General features: G+C 40.5%; 1 protein-coding gene across 1 annotated transcript in view; it reads right to left on the reverse strand.

Moving 5' to 3' along the window:
* Positions 1-22,068, reverse strand: part of hadhb (hydroxyacyl-CoA dehydrogenase trifunctional multienzyme complex subunit beta) — a 58,594-nt gene that overhangs the window by 22,227 nt on the left and 14,299 nt on the right. The window lies entirely within an intron of this gene.

Genomic DNA, 22,068 nt, shown 5'->3' on the forward strand with positions numbered 1-22,068 from the left:
GGAGGAACTGGGATTCATTTTATCAATTTCAAAACTAAGGATTTTATGTGACAAGTCTGCGCTGTACCGTTATTACATTTACATGCTGCTTTTGAAGTTTGAAATAAATTAAAAAAAAAAAAAAATACCACTCGTGTATTTATACTAAAACAATTCTCCGCCTCCGTGAATAATAACCTCAACTTCACCTCCGTTATTATTCACGTAACCTTTGGCGAATAACTTTCATATTTTTAGCCAACATTGTGTTTGAATGTCCGTGGTGTTGCTCGATGTAAACTCCAAGCTCTTTAACTTTCTGACCACAGAACCCAGACTTATTACACAGATACAAGATCTGAAACTACTGTAATACCGCTTCAAATTATTCAGCTGTTCATCGGGGAACGAACATCATCCTTCGATTAGGATCGTCCTTTAAAGGTAGACAGCCTTTCAGATTTTAAGTGCAAGTCATTTAAAAAAAAAAAAAATTTATATGGGTCTGTCTCAGAAACTGGGTACTGTGGGGGTCCCCCACTAAATATACTCCATCAATAAACTATACGGTTTTGAATGGTGATGTTGGTTTTAATTTGAAATAAAAATGATGAAAGAAATAATACAGATAAAACTACATCTTTGATGTGAATATTCAGAATTTGGCAAAAATTCTGCAAATTCGTAGAAAAATGGCGGCTTGATCTGGGACATGATAAATGGTCAACGACATCGCATTCCCTTAAAAAGGTTGTAGTCCACTGAAAAGTCTACAGTTATCACTAATTGTATTTTAAGTTGTAACTTTATACACCTAAGGATTGGTGCGCTCACAGAATAATCATAACCGTAATAAAACATCATGCAAAATATTTGATCGCCATCGTAACTCCTTTTTCCGCAGACCCAAAACCAATACGATCGTGTGTTTTGATCTAAACGGAAAGCCTCAGGGTCAAGGTCACGACCTCACCAAAAGTAGTAACTTAAAAATCACTACGCCATATAAAAATTTAGTTATAAATCTGCGATTTTGTTTTTTAAAATGAAAGCTGAAAGTTAGGTATAGACTATGTTTGTTTCTTACAGAATATGTTACGATGGTAGCTGGTCTTGTATGAATTTCTGAGCTATAAAATGAGTTGTGGTCTATTTTTTACCGCAGCATGTTATTTGTGTGCGGGGAAGGACACACATTAACAATTTGCATGTGTAGAATGGAATTTTCCACTCCAGCAGTTAGAAGTTGATCGTGCTTCCATTTGCGGTCTTTGTTATGCGGGTGATCTGTTCGGACGTTATCGCTGAAAAGGTGAGTTTTGACAGTTTTATTTTGTTTTAGTCTTGCAGTATAAGGCAATAGAATGTTTCTTTTTCATCTTACTTTCATATTTCGTAGTGTTTGCGTGTTTTTGGCCAATATTTTGCAACCATGGTCAATTTAGATCGAACTTTTGATAGAATCTACGGCCAGTCATTTTGCCCCGTCCCCGCTCCATCCGGTGCGGTAGTGATGCCCCGTTGCTCGCGCGCCACAGCAGAGACCCACGCAACCTTCAGCCGGTACAGTCGCTGTTCTTTTACCACCGCCGTTATTCTCATCTTTCCGGTGTGTTCTTGATTTTTCCATTGTGCCCCATTTCACCATATCAAATACCCAAAATGTATTATCATATTATTCATATTTAAGTGAATAATCAATTCAGTCATCATAACTTGGCATTTTTAACCCAAGCAATCAAAAAGAGGAAATTTATTCAAGATTTTCACTCATCTGTGAAGGAGGGGCTTTAATTCTTCATGATGGAGTTATATGTAAATCAATTTTACAAAAGCATTTGAATTGTAATTAAAAAAAAAAAAAAAAAAAAAAAAAAAAAAATTCACAGTGGAGGCCAGATAAAACAAGATGCTATCTTTATTCTTATTAAACATGACAAAAGAAAAACATTGAGTGTTAGGGAAATGCAAAAAAAAAAAAAGTAAAATTAGAAATTTTATTTTTTGACCATAATGTCCCAAATGAGAGACCAGTTTCTGAGACGGACCCAGATACACATTCAGAGCAGACACATTAAAACTGCATGGCTCTGTAGTAAAAGAGTCGGGGTGCTAAACTGGCCAGCTGCAGTCCAGACCTGTCTCCTGTTTAAAACATTATGAAGCGCAAAATGAGACAAACGAGACACCGAACTGTTACACAACTGAAATTATATCTCAGGCAAGAATGGGACGACATTTCTCTTTCAAAACTCCAGCACTTGAACTCCTCGGTTCCCAAACGTTTACAGAGCGTTGTTAAAAGTAGAGGAGATGTGGTACAACACAGTGGTAAATGCCCCTGTCGCAACTTTTTTTTTTTTTAAACGTATTGCTGACATTAAATTTAACCCTTGTCTGGTGTTCGGGTCTGTGGGACCCGTTTTCATTTTTTATCAAAAGGAACAATGATACGATTAATTATTTTTTCAAACTCAGACTCATTGGCCTTGGCTCATTTTCTGTGAAGAACATATATCAGAGGGGCGGCACGGTGGTGTAGTGGTTAGCGCTGTCGCCTCACAGCAAGAAGGTCCTGGGTTCGAGCCCCATGGCCGGCGAGGGCCTTTCTGTGTGGAGTTTGCATGTTCTCCCCGTGTCCGCATGGGTTTCCTCCGGGTGCTCCGGTTTCCCCCACAGTCCAAAGACATGCAGGTTAGGTTAACTGGTGACTCTAAATTGACTGTAGGTGTGAATGTGAGTGTGAATGGTTGTCTGTGTCTATGTGTCAGCCCTGTGATGACCTGGCGACTTGTCCAGGGTGTACCCCGCCTTTCGCCCGTAGTCAGCTGGGATAGGCTCCAGCTTGCCTGCGACCCTGTAGAAGGATAAAGCGGCTAGAGATAATGAGATGAGATGAGACATATATCAGAACACATTTTCAATGACCACACACTGTACACCCCCTACACATTTATATTACATACAGGATGTTTGAGTCCACTGGACCCGGGGCTAATAAAAATGTGTACCTTTACTCTGTCCTCCTCCTGTCTGGGCCTGCTGTTAGTGTGTGTGTGAGTTTCGTGTTTCTGCCCCTGCCGTTCAAGCACCGACACCTGTCTGCTCTCACATTCCTACACATTTTACCCTCTGTCTTGCAGGAACCGAGACAGAAGTTCCCATAAATTGGGGGCGGGACACAATAAATATAGCTTTTCCAATGTGGCTCCTTATCACAACTGATCAAGATGGCCAAAAGATTCTCTGCTCAGATGGACTTGCGAATGATTTTGGAAGAGAGAGAGAGAAGCTTTTGATGATGTAGAGGAAGACGTTTCAGAACGTGAGGATCACATTTCTGAAAATTCAGAGTCTGACGATGACTTTGAAGAAGAGGATGAGACGGAGCATCAGCCATTCCCAAAACGAAGATGAGCATAGGGATGATGTGTTGTATAGACTGACGATGGTTACTGTGTATGTTCAGTTTGTGTTGTGTAAACTGAACTCATCTCATTATCTCTAGCCACTTTATCCTTCTACAGGGTCGCAGGCAAGCTGGAGCCTATCCCAGCTGACTACGGGTGAAAGGCGGGGTACACCCTGGACAAGTCGTCAGGTCATCACAGGGCTGACACATAGACACAGACAACCATTCACACTCACATTCACACCTACGCTCAATTTAGAGTCACCAGTTAACCTAACCTGCATGTCTTTGGACTGTGGGGGAAACCGGAGCACCCGGAGGAAACCCACGCGGACATGGGGAGAACATGCAAACTCCACACAGAAAGGCCCTCGCCGGACCCGGGGTTCGAACCCGGACCTTCTTGCTTTGAGGCGACAGTGCTAACCACTACACCACCGTGTGTAAACTGAACTGAATGGGTTAAAGTTCTAATGAAATTCCAAGAAATAAAAATCAGTTGTTATGAAAAACCTTGCTTCATTTGTAAATTTGAAGATAAACATCTCTTTTTCCACTCATATCTTCTTCTTTTGGCTGCTCCCGATTAGGGGTCGCCACAGCGGATCTTTTGTCTCCATTGCTGTCTTCCGCATCCTTCTCTACCACACCTGCCACTTTCATGTCCTCTCTCACCGCATCCATGTATCTCCTCTTTGGCCTTCCTCGTTTTCGTTTGCCTGGCAGCTCCATCCTCAACATTCTCCTTCCAACATCTCTTCTCATCTCTCTTAGCTTAATTCCCAAGCTCTCCACATGTGCTGTCCCTCTGATGTGCTCGTTCCTTATCCTGTCCAACCTCCCATCGCAATCCTTAACATCCTCAACTTTGCCTCCTGTCTCTTCGTTAAGGGTACGGTCTCCAATCCATACATCACAGCTGGTCTCACTACTGTCTTCTACATCTTACCTTTCACTTTTGCTGGGACTTTCCTATCACAAATGACTCCCGAAATCCTTCTCCACCCTGCCTGCACGCTCTCTCTCACCTCACTATCGCAGCCCCCATTTTCCTGCACAGTTGACCTCAGGTACTTGAATTCACCAACTTTCTTTAGGGTTAGTCCATGAAATGATGTTACTTTTCATTGGTCCGGGTTTACATAATCATTTCATCTTTAATTTCCATGATTTAAAGAAATATTTAGCAGATTACCCATAAATATTGTTTGAAGAAATAAAATAAATAAAAAAAAATGAAGTTTTCTTTTGAAATAAAGAAATGTGAAAAACATTTTCTTCCCCTGTGACTGGACACGGATGACACGTTTTTTGTGACATGGAATATTTGCTGACTTTGAGCTTAAATAAACCATTACTTTCTGAAAATTTCAATAAAATTAGTTTCATGGTACTTGCAATTTAGTTTTACACTCACATAATAAAGTTAAGGTTCTATAAACTATTTAGCTTCGAATTCATCCACTAAAAATAGGTTGTGAACGTAACATTGTGGTGTCCTACCGTGTTACGTTAGAAACCAGGCTTATAAAAAATGATAAAACGAGTTGAAATCATGATTGATGTTTTTAATATAAAGAAGAATATACTATAAAACGATGCAGGTAGAAAGAAGTTTAAACAAACGGCAATAAAAGAAATTATCGATGTTTTTTCTCACATCCTAACTTAGCGTCCACTCACTTCCTGGTTCGTTCACAACCTGCGAGACCTGTTTACTCAATCTAGGTCAGCTGAACTGACGCGAGAGAACTTCTCGCGGGATCTCACACACCACAACACGTGCTCTCGTCGCTATCAATGGCATCAAAATTGCGGCCAGCAAGAGCAGGTAGGTGATATTATCAGCGTGTCCAGCAAAGTTACGCTTAAAACCATGTTGCGTTCGACCGACAGTTGGTGATATCATGTGATAAGGAAGTCTACTATGTTATTGTGACTTGTATAACACGACAATATCATCTTACAGCTAAACATTTGTCACAACGCCGACAATCTGATCGCCTGTTTTGACGGGAAGATTTTGACTTATGTTTTCAGACACTATTCGCTGTCGTGTCTTTGTTACGTTTATCAGCTGTTTTGGTGCATGATCGGCTCATTTAATTTAATTATCAGTGATAAACTACAGATAGTTTTAAAATCATTAAAAATTGAAAACGCATCATAAATTTTCAGTGTTAATGTTTAAAGTAAGCAAATAAAAGCAAAAAATTTATTTTATCAATATTTTTCCTTTATTTTTAAAAGCTTGTTCGTGTCCTTGTTACATTAGCAACCGGGTAAATATTTATGGATTTTATCATACACTGTAGAGCAGGAGTTATCTTAACAACTACCGTAAAATACCAAATAATAGCCCGGGCTATTATTTGTCTCAATCACGTAAGAGACCCGGCGCGTATTAGAGACTAGGCGGCTATTTGGAACAGGCGATTAATTCCTTCTTCACAAACACCTTCCCCAAAATCTACCTCAAAACGGGGAAAAAAATCACTCTCAGATAGGCCTACTTTTAACCAGTATAACTTACAGTTTGTTTAGAGTTAGATTACAGATAGCACGGTGCCGACTTCGGGGAATTTTGAAGACGCAGAATGCATCTTCGCATGGCACAGTCGGGGTGGATAAAGGATAAATCACACACCTTTTCCTGTTAATGACTAGTTAAGCGCATGCTTTACAAAATAATCAAGAAACCACACCATTGTCTGTGCGCGGCACTGTGATTTAATTACTCTGCAAAGTTATGGTCACTTGCTATCACCCTCACCCATGCAGCCTCCACCCTTTGCGCTTCGCGATGTCTGTCAATCTGAAATTGCATGGAGGGCGCGACGTTGAAGCAACATAATTAGGGTGCGAAGTGTCAAACCAAAGGGTTTTTTCTTATGCTGAAAAATAAGTGACCTGCAGTGGCTACATACTGTCATCTTGCATTCTCACGTTTCTCTCCAAGACGTCTCCCTGTTTGGCCGATATGAGCCTATTCCCCGAGTGAGTTGGTACGGTGGCTCGACCCCGTAGAAAACTTAAAGTTCGGATGAAAGTTAGTTGAATAGGTTACTGACTTGTAGGCCTACATGTTGCCTGCCTGACGCGTGCTTCTGCCCAACTTGCACGACAGATTACTTGTTGAAAAGGCCCCTTGGATTAGATTGGCCGCGAGCAGACTGAAATGCATGTTAGAACGCTCTCACCTTTTTTGTAAAGCGTCTTCCAGATCCGAATGGGTAAGGGCAAGTGAAATGGTATAAGGTCTTTAATAAAACTCAGTGTGTGCTTTGACGCATGCATTCGGCAATTTAGGTCGTTTAACAGAAGCAGCAGTCCAACCTTGGAAACCCGCAGTCCTCAATGTCACCACACACGCTGGGTATTCCTCATTCGATGACGCAAGTGATATCCCACACACCCATGTCAAACGTAATTGGCTAAGACATCTGTCAAAAGTTACGGAGTTGCATTCCTCAAGAAATATTACGGTAGACCAAGATTATAACATTGAAATGGCATGTTTATTATCACGTAACAAAATGTTGTAAACAGTATTATAGAAATAATTTCATTCATTCATTCATATTGTTTCGGTAGAAAACTATGCAATGCAAAATCATTTAACCCTTTGGTGACTGACCCCTTGAAAATGGTTCCTCCAGGAACCATGACGTTTCAGTTGTCAAGACAACGGAAAAACTAAAATACAAGAGCATTTTGTTTTGTGCACAAGAGCATTGTGACGTATCTTTCTGTTTTTGTATTTTAGTTTTTCCGTTGTCTTGACAACTGAAACGTCATCGTTCCTGGAGGAACCATTTTCAAGGGGTCAGTCACCAAAGGGTTAAACACCAGAAAACCAGAAAAGTGCTGGGCCTCAAGATTCTAGATAGAACGTTCGGACGCTTTTTTTTTTTTTTTTAGACCCCGGCGAGTATTCGGAACCGGCCTTTATTTGTCACAACACACGCGTACACCCGGCCGTTAAAGGGAACTCGGCGGTTAATTGGAACTCGGCTATTATTTGGTATTTTACGGTATGTTATATTTTCTTATATGGTCAATGCTTCATGGAAATAAAAGTTGTTTTCAGTTGCAAATTGTTTTAAGTGACTCCCTCTATGTCACATTTTGGTAACCCCATTTCATGGACTGACCCTTTACATCTGCTCCTTGCATCTTCACTACACTCTCATCCCCATTCTCCTCTTCTTCTTCGAGGTTTTACAGCAGCCGGCATCCAAAAAGTTGTATTGCCGCCATCTACAGGACTACCACCTTAGTGCACTATATCCTGATATGTATACACACCAGTGTCCTTTAAGAACTTGAAAGAAACATCGTCTTCCCCTCCCGCTTGACCCTAATTCTAAAATACCTTTCAGAGATGCTTCTTCCAAGCCAATCTCCCGCAACTGTCTAATTAAATCTTGCCTTTGGCGGTCATACTTTCTACAAGAAATCAAAACATGATGTACTGTCTCGCGCTCTTGGCAAGAACACAGGCCATTTTGATGCTTTCCCAAAATAAATAAAGTGTTGTTCAGAAATGTGAGACTAATCCTCAATCTAGAAATAATTACCTCTTCCTTACGTCTAGCCCCCCCTTCTTTTACAGACATTAACTGAATCAGTTACCCTACCGACAAATGAGAATAGATGCCTCCCTTTGTTTTCTTGCTCCCAAAGCTGTTGCCATTTTAAAATTGTTTCCTGCCACACAATACTTTTACCCTCCGCCTTGGACAGATTTATGTTGACATCTATGGTTACCTTTTGAGCAGCTTCCTTAGCCAACTTATCAACCTTTTCATTTGATGTTAATTGCCAGAACATCATCATATACAAGGTCTTGTCGGCTCTTTGATGACCCTTTCCCAATACTATTGATTGCTGACAGAGTCACTACATATCAATACTTTATGGTTCTGAATCTGTTCAGGCCATTGTACTGCCATCAGGATTGCATATAATTCCACTGTAAATACACTTAGAAAGTTTGAGGTCCTCTTAACAGCTTGGATATTCCACCTCTGAACAACGAAAGCTGCTCCTGTAGCACCCGTTTCTTGATCCTTTGAACCGTCAGTAAAAATTAATATATATTCCTGATACCTTTCTCTTACAACCCCGATTCCAAAAAGGTTGGGACAAAGTACAAATTGTAAATAAAAACGGAATGCAATAATTTACAAAATCTCAAAAACTGATATTGTATTCACAATAGAACATAGACAACATATCAAATGTCGAAAGTGAGACATTTTGAAATTTCATGCCAAATATTGGCTCATTTGAAATTTCATGACAGCAACACATCTCAAAAAAGTTGGGACAGGGGCAATAAGAGGCTGGAAAAGTTAAAGGTACAAAAAAGGAACAGCTGGAGGACCAAATTGCAACTCATTAGGTCAACTGGCAATAGGTCATTAACATGACTGGGTATAAAAGAGCATCTTGGAGTGGCAGCGGCTCTCAGAAGTAAAGATGGGAAGAGGATCACCAATCCCCCTAATTCTGCGCCGACAAATAGTGGAGCAATATCAGAAAGGAGTTCGACAGTGTAAAATTGCAAAGAGTTTGAACATATCATCATCTACAGTGCATAATATCATCAAAAGATTCAGAGAATCTGGAAGAATCTTTGTGCGTAAGGGTCAAGGCCGGAAAACCATACTGGGTGCCCGTGATCTTCGGGCCCTTAGACGGTACTGCATCACATACAGGCATGCTTCTGTATTGGAAATCACAAAATGGGCTCAGGAATATTTCCAGAGAACATTATCTGTGAACACAATTCACCGTGCCATCCGCCGTTGCCAGCTAAAACTCTATAGTTCAAAGAAGAAGCTGTATCTAAACATGATCCAGAAGCGCAGACGTCTTCTCTGGGCCAAGGCTCATTTAAAATGGACTGTGGCAAAGTGGAAAACTGTTCTGTGGTCAGACGAATCAAAATTTGAAGTTCTTTATGGAAATCAGGGACGCCGTGTCATTCAGACTAAAGAGGAGAAGGACGACCCAAGTGGTTATCAGCACTCGGTTCAGAAGCCTGCATCTCTGATGGTATTAGGCTTGGCACGGTTATGGGAAAAAAAACGAACCGTACGATACGCGTGTTGCGGTGCAATACGCGTATAAACCGCGGTACCCCTATTTAAGACGTTCGCCAAAAAAAAAAAGCCGAATGCCCGTATGAAACCACGTGGTTCTCTTTCGCGCGAACAGGGGTGATAGCGTTGCGGCAACGCACCGGATTTCCGGCGTACCGCAGCGCCGGAAAAAAAAAAAATCTAGTTCGCCCATTATCCTGTGTCATTCTGAGATGCGCAGATAGACAGTAAAGGGAATTCGGAATTCCCTTTACTGTCTATCTGCGCATCTCAGAATGACACAGGATAATGGGCGAACTAGATTTTTTTTTTTCCGGCGAGGGGAGGGGAGGTTTGTTTTAAACAGTGCAGTGATTGGTTTTATTGCAATATTTTATATTGGCTGTGTGTGTATTTTGTTATAAATCATTCTAAGAATACAGTGGCACTTTAAGATTAGATAAGAAATCCAGCCATACGTTTCAAAACACTGCACTTTAATTTCAAGTGAAAAAATACATCCTCACTCTCAGGGATTAGAAGAGTTTTTGATTCGGTATTTGTATATAGGTGGTTGGTTGGTCGCCACATAAAAGTTTAAGTTTTAACACACACATCTGTTCAAAAGTAAGCTTTAAGAACTCATTTTTATTTCTTCCAATTATGAAAACTCTGTATGTGACAAAAGACACCTGGTTCCTCTAGATGCCACAACATGGCAGCAAACACTCCTGACACTTTGTATAAATACTGTAGTAAATAAAAAAGCTGTTGAAATCATCCATGTCTTCCCTCTTGCTGTTTCAAAATACTACCTGGCTTTTCATCAGAGATTGTTCATAAAATGTGCTTATGTCAACTCAAACTCAGTTTGTGCATGATTATTTCATTGTAACTATAATTTTAACCTCTCTTAAATGCTGTATCCTAAACTATGTTTACTTAAGGTAAATAGTAGGCTATATGCCCAAATACAGAGTACTTAAGATTTAAAAAAAAAAAAAAAAAAAAAACGCAATACGTTCCGAACCGCAGACCTCAAACCGCAATACGTACCGAACCACGACTTTTGTGAACCGTGCCACCCCTAGATGGTATGGGTTTGCATTAGTGCATGTGGCATGGGCAGCTTACACATCTGGAAAGACACCATCAATGCTGAAAGGTATATCCAGGTTCTAGAGCAACATATGCTCCCATCCAGATGACGTCTCTTTCAGGGAAGACCTTGCATTTTCCAACATGACAATGCCAAGCCACATACTGCATCAATTACAGCATCATGGCTGCGCAGGGTATCTGTACATTTTTCAAGTACAAATTTAAAGACTTAAGACCTTTTCAAGACCTCTAAATGGAAAAATTAAGACTGTACCATGGCAAAGAAAATGATAAATACCACAACTTAAAACTGTTTTCTGTAATAGTTTTTTTTTTACTAACTTTAAGAACAACGCACACAATTGGTGAACAACAGGGTGCATCAATGGCAACTGTTAGACATGCAAACAGCTGAAGCAAAGTTGTGTGTTTTGGGCCTGCAGAACTACTGTAGCAGCAAGGAGAAGACTGGGGTTTACTGGAGAAAACACCATGAACCATTTCAAAAAACGAAAACAATAAACGGCAAGTAGAACCAGCTGAACAACCTTAGCCGGCATTGTTTCAATCCCCAAAGATTATCTTTGATGTGTGATTTTGTGTCCGACAGCAAAGTCAGTCTGAGTGTGGTTACAGTACACAGCTGGCTGAGGAAGTTCTCGAGTATCTTCTGCATTATAGCAGGTAACAGCGTAAACCTGTTTATGCAGTCATACAATCAGAGCGTTACATTAAACACAGAAAAACAACTGTCACCTTTCATAACCATTATCAATATTAATCAATGTGTTGTAATAACTGTAAACTAATTATCAGTGCAATTGTTATATCAATGTTCATTATTCAAAAATAATCATTATCTATAATCCATGAATAATTGTTTGTATTACTACTACTACTACTAATTATTATTATTATTATTATTATTATTATTATTATTATTATCATCATCATCATCAACTTTTTAATAATTTAAAAAAATTAACTCAATTTTATAACATTTTAATAATCACTACTTATTAGCTATAATTAGAGTAGCAATTATAATTCAGTATTATTAATTACTACTTAATTAATAAGCAGTGATTATCAATGTAATTTAATAATTAGTTATTATTATTATTATCATCATCATCATCAACTACTAAATTATACTAATAAATAATAAGTAGTGATTATTAAAATGCTATAAAATTGAGTTAAGATTAGTTAATTATTTTTAAAAAAGTAGTAATTATTATTAGTAGTAGTAGTGATACAAACAATTATTCATGGATTATAGATAATTTGTTTTTAATAGTGAACATTGATATAACAATTGAACTGATAACATTAACAAGTATTACTAGTAGTATTATTGTTTATTATTAGTAGTAGTAGTAGTAGTAGTAGTAGTAGTACAGTTATATCAATGTTCACTATTTTAAAAAGTTATCTATAATCCATGAGTGTTTGTTTGTATTCTACCAATTATTACTTTTTAATAATTTGTAATAATTTTTAATAACTTAATTTTATAATATTTAATAACCCATAGTACTTATTAATCACCAATTCATAAGTAGTAATGATTAATAATCAATAATAATTACTATTACTACTAATTATTATTAGTGGTTGTTATTATTATTATTATTATATTAAAAACACTGTAGACGACAGGTAATAAAACACTTTTTGTACAAATTATTTATATTGTATTATATTTAGAATTATTGTATTTTCTGGAGTTCTTTGTAATTGAGTTTTGAAATAAAGGCTGTTTATATATTTATATTAAACTTGGTACAATAAACAATGTTAATTATGTAAAAAAAATGATAATCATTATTATTATTATTAGTAGTAGCAGTATTATTATGTCCTCCGAGTCCCATTTTCCACCTGACTCTTGTGCGCATGCGCGAACCCTCACTCCGGAGCGCTTGACCTCTAACACACACGTGTGCACGCCTCGTGTCCGTGAAAAACCAGTTTCCCAGTCTGCCGTGTCCCCAGTGCTGCATTATCGTCTTTAAACACATTTGTGCGATCCAGCGCTTTTTATCGCAAACGATTCTTCTCCTTATTTTGGGGGTATTTGTCATCCCCCAACCACTTGTTGTTAAACAGACATCTTCCCATAATTATCAACGCTTTCTAGCACCCACGTAAGCTACCTGCGAATCTCTCACTCTTCACAACCACCACACCACACCACACTGCCTCCAGTAGCCTCCTAACGTTAGTTCTTGATCTACGGAATGCACAGAACCAATGCTGCCCCCAAAAGGTACACTGGTCACTTTTAAAATTACAGTTAAAAAAAAAAATACCCCAAACCGGATGGAGACATTTCACTCGTTCAGTCCAATATTAAATTTAATACCTCCCTTTCGAAAATTCCAGTCATTCCAAACAATTTAAGAAGTTTTTAGGCCTTGAAAACCGAAAGTTGTATTTAAGACTTTTTAAGGACCCGCGGGAACCCTGCTGCGTAGAAGAAGGGTCCGGGTACTGAACTGGCCAGCCTGCAGTTCAGATCTTTCACCCATAGAAAACATTTGGCGCATCATAAAACGGAAGATACGACAAAAAAGACCTAAGACAGTTGAGCAACTAGAATCCTACATTAGACAAGAATGGGTTAACATTCCTATCCCTAAACTTGAGCAACTTGTCTCCTCAGTCCCCAGACGTTTACAGACTGTTGTAAAGAGAAAAGGGGATGTCTCACAGTGGTAAACATGGCCTTGTCCCAACTTTTTTGGAATTGAGGTTGTACATGACATTGAAATTCATACACCAAATCTGCCTCTGACTTAATCTCAAGCAATTTTAAATCAGTCTTTGGGGACTCCAATTGCCATAGAGGAACTGATGGCCACATTACTCATGGACAAAAGTTCTTGTCAAGAATAGCCATTTCCTGTGCCACTGTCTCGCCTACCCATCCAAAACTTGGACAACTCGCCACCCCTCTCTCCCAGTTTGCCTGAATTATACTTTTAACTGGGTGATCACACATTTGACCCATCAGATTAACCCAATAGTTAGCCTGAAGCTGCTTTCTCTGCAAACAGAGTGGCATTTCTCCTGTTTCTACCTGTAAGGAACAGGCTTTTGTCTAAACGGGGGAACAGGGGCGCTGCGCCCTCTTACTCTCGGCGTGCACCCCCTTACCGACTCCGTGAAAACATCCCAGCAACACTACGTGACAATGTGTCTGATCATCAAATACGTTATAATTGCTCCAAAAATATTCCAATCATAGTAGATACACCGCCAGATGGTGCAAAAACAACCCGAATTGGCGTTTTCCAGACTGAGGCGCCATGTTGTTTAGTTGTTTACTTGTCGCGGCTGCTCTCGCGAGATTTGACATGGGTTACATACAAGGTCAGCTGACTTGTAGCGCGAGATTTCTCGAGACTGAATGACCTTTCACCCACCGGCGCGGGAGCTTTTGACAGAAGTAGTTCGCGAGTTGTTTTTGTTGACACTTGGGCATTTAAAGATGTCATCCCGCGGCACGAAGCGGAAGAAAGCCAAAGACTGTCAGGGGCAGAAGATTAGGCCAAATTTAAAAAAAAAAAAAAAAAAAAAAAAAAAAAGTGTTTCCGGTAACCCGACCGATCGAGAATTTCCGCGTCGAAATTGCCGACCGTAAAGTTTTTATTACAAATTTCCCTCGATATTTTAGTGTAAGCGGCGTTAGTTTGTCATAATTTTTTGTTTCAACGCATTCAAGTTGTGAAAGAAACGATAAAAAGTAAAATGTTTCGCCACTTCTATCAGCCCTCCTCCATAAACTGAGCCGAGCCGCCATTTTGAATCCTCATTCAAGGCTGTAATGCAAATTGCTTCCTCTTCAGTATACAAGTGCACTTCCATGGCAGGGAAAAACACTACATTTTGCCACCTATGTAGTCCCCTATTTATACAAATAAGAGTCATTCAGGATTCAGCCATGTTTTTGCTCGACCCAAGTTCTACAGTAGGCTAGGCCGTCTGCTTTTAATGGAAGTAGCCTAGCACGTTATTTTCACGTTATTTCTTGATAAGGTGTTTTCACGTTATTACATGAAAATATCATGAAATATCGCTTCCGTAGATCATAACTCGAACTCTCGCGATATTTTTTTTATTCGTTTAAAGATTTAAAACACTTATTTTATTATGATGTGTGGTATAAAGGATTCTGTGCCAAAATACTATTTTGTAAGATGTTTACTTGTGTTAATTTTTTCGAACAAAAAAAAAAAAAAACCCTTTCCTACCTACCGACCTTATTTTAGTATTTCATGTTACTGGAAACACACTTTTTTTTTTTTTTTTTGGCCTTACCTCTTTCTTTTTCAATGTTGACAGACAATTTGTTACAATTTCATTCTCAGATAGCCTCAGAATGTCCCATTGGAGCATTTTTCAAAGGCTTTGCACAGCCGGGGGGGGGGGGGACAACCGGCACCATCTCCCCCCCCGCTCCCTCGCCATGGTGAGCGCCCTCATACTAAATTTTTCTAGAAAAAACCCTGAGGAACATACTGGGGAAGATCGCACAGCTCCTGTACATATTCTTAGTGCCTTAGCTTGGACTATATCTAACCCAGCTAAAACTGATTTGGCTGCAGATCCATAAACCACACATCCATATTCAATTCTTGCTCTAATGAGATGTATATAAATTTGCTTCAAAGAAGCTCCCCATTCTGTGCCAGCAAGGCATCTCATTAAATTCATAACCCTTTTACATTTGTCTATTACTTTTGATACATGATCTCTCCATGCAAGTCGTGTCAAAAAATACACTAAGAAATTTAAAAACTTTAACCCTTTCCATACAGTTCCAGTTTTAAACTTTCATCTATTTTCTTTCTAGTGAAGAACATCACCTTAGTCTTTTCAATAGATAGTTTTCACATGACGTCACAGTGTCGGGGATTCCCTAGTGGCGGCCATCTTGGGGGTCCAGCTTACCGTACGGGTGACTGAGCACACATTGTAACGCGCGAGTACAAAGTCTTCAAAAGAACCCAAGCAGGCTATTTAAAGCTAGCAATGGTGCACACCTGTTGTATTCACGGCTGTCGTAATAGGTCAGATGATGACGTCAAGCGGAGCTTTTATGGAATTCCCACTGTATGGGAGCACGAAGGCGAGCAAACAAACTCAGCATACAAAGGAGAAATCTATGGCTTGCGAGAATCAACCGCAAGGATTATCAGCCTTCCAAACACAGCAAAGTCTGCTCCGATCATTTTATAAGTGGTAAGTTGTTTAAATAAACAATCAATTGTGTTTAAGTTGGTTTTTGGAAACCAAAACATCATGTGAACAATCTCTGGAGAATGCCTAACTGGAACCGCTGAGTGTACGTTTACATTGTAATGTACACTTAATATCGCTCGTTTGTCATGTTTCTATTTGAAACTTGTCACTTCACTCACGCAAGGGCCATTTTTGAAAAACATTTTAAGTCTATTCTGTATGATTTGATTTGTGTTTGGGATGCAAACAGGTGTGCCTTTTGGCGGATGCCGCCTGAATCGCGCAGATCCGATTTTTTTTTTTTTAGGGGGGCGTTGGAGTGTCTGATTATAATTTCAAAGTAAATTCTGTATTAAAATTACTAAATAAGCAAATCCGTTACAGTCCATGAAACAGGAAGTATAAGGATGAGAAAAAAAAAACACTTTAAATCGCAAAGCTGTGCACATTTGCGCAGCCCGAACTGTGTGCAGGACTGCGCATATGTGCGCAGCTTCCCGATTTAAACCGTTTTTTTCTCATCCTTATACTTCCTGTTTCATGGACTGTAACGGATTTGCTTATTTAGTAATTTTAATACAGAATTTACTTTGAAATTATAATCAGACACTCCAACGCCCCCTAAAAAAAAAAAAATCGGATCTGCGCGATTCAGGCGGCATCCACCAAAAGGCGTGTTGTGAATATATAAAGTTGTATAAATCAGACAGCCTTTAAAGTTTGATGAAGGCAGTTTCAGGCTTTGGAGCAGGCTTTGGCAGTTTCAGGCTTTGGCAGCCCTGCATAGTCACTTGAAAATGCATCTTTGTCCACTTCGTAAGGGTCAATTCCCCCAATCAAGGCCAGTTTGGCTGCATACCGTTGTCGTGAGATGTCGTCTAATGTATCTATATACTTCTGTTTGCTTGATTTTGCCGACATTGATCTTTATTTTAGAAAGCTGACTATATAACTTCATAAATTCATCCGAGATAACGTAGCCGGTAGTGGCGATGGTCCGTTTTGTTTGCCCCCCAAGATGACGGCTCGGGGGCATTCCCCAGAATGCCGTGACGTCAGTGAAAACTATCTATAGACCCTTTTCACATGACGTCACGACAAACGTGGCCGCCATTTTGGACATGTACTACCAGTAGTTTACCACAGCCAGCATTGAGGAATGGCAGCAAAGAAAGTGTTTATTTTCAGCAAGACTTCCATCATGCCACTATATTGTTGTGCACCTGGATGTAGTAACCATCAACAAACAAGGCAAGGGTTATCATTTTATCGGATCCCGGTAGATGCTGACCGACAGAGAAGATGGATAGCGGCCATAAACAGGAAAGATTGGCAGCCCTCGGCATACCAGCGCTTGTGCAATGACCACTTTGTTGGAGGTAAGACGAATAAAATTAGCCAGAAAAGGCATTACATTGCTGTTAACATTCTGTGGCGGCGAGTGTGTAACCAAATAGGCTAAAATAACCCATTGTAACCTCTTTGTTCTTCTGTAGTAGCTATTAGCTAACGACATTAGCTAGCGTTGTGTTCCTTTGCTGTTGGTAGACTGTAGGACAGATCAGAGGCAGTGTCCTACAAACAGCGCTTAATTTGAGGGGAGCAAGCCGGAGCGCGCTCCGGAACCTCGGGCGTTGGCTCCGGCAGCTATTTACACTGGATCCGGTGATCCGACACCTCTTTTGACTATGTAACAAAAAAAAAAAAAAAAAAAAAACAAATAATTAAATAAAAAAATGCAAGTTTATTTAGTGTTAATGTCTGATTTTGATATCTGTCTTGTTGGTGATTTCTCTCATGAAACGACATCCACAAAATATCTGCAGATGAACTTAATTTACAGTGTTATTACAAAACATGCCCAGAAGCGCAGCGCCGCGCCCCCCTCCCCCCCTCTTTTTTCCCCGCTCCGGAGCCGCTCATCCTCTGCGCTCTGGGACCTCCCACTTTACAAATTAAGCACTGCCTACAAAGTGTTCAAAACAATAGGAGCATGTATTTGTCTCTTAAATCCAGGCCGTTCCCTGTAATCTGTAACAACGGTTGGAGAAAGTAATGGCAAATAGTGAGTGCACAAACCATAGAAGGTAAACTGTACACAGCGCCAGGGCAGTGTGATGGTATGTCTACTTTTAGATTGTGTTAGCTTATCAATGAACACACTCGTCACCCGACGAGTTTCACGTCTTTACGACGGATACTTAAATGTGTGCTAGGTATTATTGTTGCAGTCTAAGCAGTCATTGCAGCAGCTAGATGAGCGAGAACCGAAAGGGTCTGTGCCATAAACCGTTATTTCTGTACGGCGTTACTAATGTGTCGTTACTGTTATTTCTCCCTCTGCTCGCCCTGTAAATGCCCTACGTCGCTGGATAGCGAAGGTGTTTTCTGCATCTCGCTCCTTTTTCTTGTATGTTCTCCGTTTGTCGCCTTCCTCGCATTCAAACCAATTCGAGCCGAAGTCCGCTACATGTCCAAAATGGTGGTCGCGTTTACGAAGGTCACGTGACTGAAAAGGGTCTATAGATAGTCTAAAACCCCATTTCCTTCCCCAATCGTCCACCAGGGTTAGAGCTTCCTGCACCTTCTTCAGGGTGTACTTCACATTCTTCCCCCTTTTCCATATCCTACCCTCATCTGCAAATAGCGACTTTCCAATCCCTGGCTGAACATTAGAAAAAATATCATTAATCCTTATATTGAAAAGTAATGGACTAATAACACTGCCTTGTGGAATCCCATTTTCAACCATACACCTTCTAGATATTTCTTTCCCCATTTTCACTACCCAGTTAAACAAATTTCCCCCAATCCCTAGCATATGCATTTTGATTAAAAGACCCTCTACCCATAGCATATGCTTTTTCCACATCTAAAAATACTACAACAGTCTCTTTCTTTACTTGTGCTTTTCTTATTTCATCCTCAAGACATATGATTGAATCAATAGTACTTCTCCCCTTTCTAAAACCACTCTGATAGCTAGCCATCAACCCCCTTTCTTCAATAAAGTGCATTAACCTTCCAGGGTTCTCCACGGATTGAAAATACAGGGGGGTGGGGGTCAATCGGATGACCTTGAAACAAATTTGCATAAATTTACATATGTCATTTGCATAAAATACTCTCAAATAGTAATCATTTAGAATAGAGGAATCAATTGGACCGATACAAAATCAATTTGGATCGATGTTTTCGATGTCGACAGTGGAACGCTTACGCGTAAAACCGAATCGCTCGAGAGACATTTCGACAGAGTGTACGCACTTCAAGAGCTACAGTAACACTGACAGCCAGGTTATATCCTCACGGTTTTATAGGCAATATCACGCTTGCCGCACCAACTTCGAACTTTTTGTTTTTAATCCTTTATTTCTCTGCCGACAATAACAATCAGTTATCTCGAACTTGGTGTCAATTCGCACGTTATTATAAAGGCGTGTTGTCTCCCGGCGCAAGAACAATGTGTCAAAAACGCCGAAGTGTGAAACGCTTTTCTTATGGCCCTTTTCCAGCTCACTTCAGCCCAACACAGCTCGCGTTTCGACTACCTCAGAGCGGCATGACTCAGCTCGCTTCAGCCCTACTCAGCACCCAAAACTCGCACAGTTTTGGAGTGGGGCTGAAGCGAGCCAAACCGAGCTGAGTGGGGCTAGGGGCGTGAGGAGACACTCCCCTGTGCACTGATTGGTGAAGAGGAGTGTCCTCACATGCCCACACACGCCCCGCGAGCACGCTGGGAACCGTCAACACCGTAAACCCGGAAGAAGAATAATTACGAATTATGAGAATTTCTGAAGCCTTATGCGCCTCGCCTCATCTATACGCTCTTGCCAGTATCTGTTGGCGTTGGCGGTGACAACAAGCCACAGCACCAAGACCAGCAACACTAACGACTCCATGTCCTCCATGTTTATTGTTTACTATCCGGGTCGTGAGACTACCGCTTAAAAGGTCACTGATGTCACTGTTTGCACCGCCTAACGACATCACGTGACGTCCACCCACTTTCGCTAACTCCACCCAATGTGTCCACCCACTTCCAGCCAGCACGGTTCAGCGCGGTTGTAGTCGAAATGCAACTCCAACAGCCCCACTCAGCTCGACTCAGCACGGTACGGCTCAGCCCAGCCCAGCCGCGTTGGTAGTGGAAAAGCGGCATTTGACTATAATCGTCAGACTGACTAAACTAATTGCTGGTAAATGAGTTTCACACTCGGGTGTTGTCGAGTTGTCGGTACTCCAACAGAGAAAGGCCATCTGTCACAAAGAAAACAAAGGGACGTCTCTTCCTCATACCTGCCAACCTTGAAAAAAACTTGAGTACAATTTTACAATTTCATGAGTACCCCCCCTCGCGTCAACCTCACCCCAACCCGGCACACATGCGCCCCCACAGACCACAACCAGCAGATCAAAAACACACTTTCAATCCAGTTTTATTGATTGACCTTGTTTTGTAAAACATTCCTATTGATAGACTTTGGGAAGCTGTTATTGATGGCTCTTGGGAACTTCCTTCCGTTTTGAAAAGCACAACAAACATTAAATACATGTGCAAATGAAATGAAATTAAACCAGAGCCACTCTTTCAAAATAAATAACACATTAAATTAATACAGTATGTAAAAAAGGCACTTTCAACACAAAACATGGTATGCACAAATTTCCCATGCAATAGGTTTAGACTTTTGCATTTTTTAACATGTTGGAAGTATACTGCATTATACAGTAAAAATATTGCAATACAGTACCACTGCAGTATTTTGTAGTATGCCTTTTTCATGTGCAAACTATTGCATTTCGCATTCAAAATATTGAATTTACTGCAGTAATACTGTAGAAAAAAAAAAAGCATTTGATACTGCAGTACCATGCAGGTTTTTTCATAAGAGGGATGACCAATTTTCGACTTCACATCATCTGCAAACATTCTAGGCTACCACTGACAGAAGTTACCGACTGCCCTTAAGATATACAACACGCTACGTTTTGTTGAGCACATCAATAAAGTAGTACTTATAGTGATTCAATGAGAGCGCGAGAGGAATTGTAATCAGGTTTCGTTGGTTACCGCATCGAATATGCAACCTCGAGTGACGGCTTCGAAGTTAAATGAAGAACTAGCCTGTACTGTTGGTGTTGTAAATGCACAAAATAACGGCTAGGAAGCTCGAGTACACATGAAACACAACCGTTTCTGTTACAAATATAAAAACGACGTCTCTAACCGACATTTCAATCCCCGACTCACTCTAGCCACCTGGCTGCACTCAAGTCAGAGACGTGAAGGAGGAAGGGGAGGGGCTGAAGAGGGCAGAGCCACATGCTCTGGAAGAGGGGCGGGGGGATTGGGCAAAGCGTTCCATTCTGGCTTTGAGTTTTCTCACAGATCAGCGGCATCAACTTCAGCGAGAACTTGACTGAAATGCAAGTTTGGACGATATGCGTACTTTTTAATGTCAAAACGTACAGTCGTACAATGAGGTAAAAATTCGTAGCGGCTACGCAAGATGCGTACAGGTTGGCAGGTATGCTTCCTTTTGTAAAGGGGCGGCAGAAATTAAACGGGGGCGGGAATCACAGAAAGGGGGGGCGGCCCGCACCTCTAAAACCCCTCGTGGAGAACCCTGCCTTCCATTAACCAACCTTTCCATTAATTTACCTAAATGAGAAGTTAAAGCTATTGGCCGACAATTTGCTGGGTTACTAGCATCTTTTCCCGGTTTTCTTATTGGAACAATGACTACCTCCTTCCACCCTATAGGAATCTTTCCTTCCTCCCAAACTTTATTAAATACATTTAAAACCTTCTGAATTCCCTTAAGTGTCTTAACATGCTATAACAAAGATCATCTTCACCAGGGGCTTAATTCTTACACCTATCCAATGCATTTCTTAATTCTCTCAGTGTGAATGGAAGATTATATTTATCCTCTAATTTTCCCTTCTTTTGAATAACCTCTGCATATAGACCCCTTCCCACTGACGTCACCCGAAACCGGAAGTAAACAAACCCTGCGCCATATTGGAAGACCAACAAACTCGTGATTAGGGGGAAATAACGGCAGCGCGCGGTATGTGAACCCACGAGGCACTTGGTTCATCAAAAACCTACAATGGTAAACTTTTGTGCTGTGTTAGGGTTCTAACAAAGCTGATGGGAAAGGTGAAAAGAAGTCTTTCTACAGAATACCAGCTGTGATTGAGACACAAGGGGAGCAAACCAAGGAGCTT

Source organism: Neoarius graeffei, chromosome 2 (genome assembly GCF_027579695.1).
Source record: "Neoarius graeffei isolate fNeoGra1 chromosome 2, fNeoGra1.pri, whole genome shotgun sequence".
NCBI classification, from domain to species: domain Eukaryota; kingdom Metazoa; phylum Chordata; class Actinopteri; order Siluriformes; family Ariidae; genus Neoarius; species Neoarius graeffei.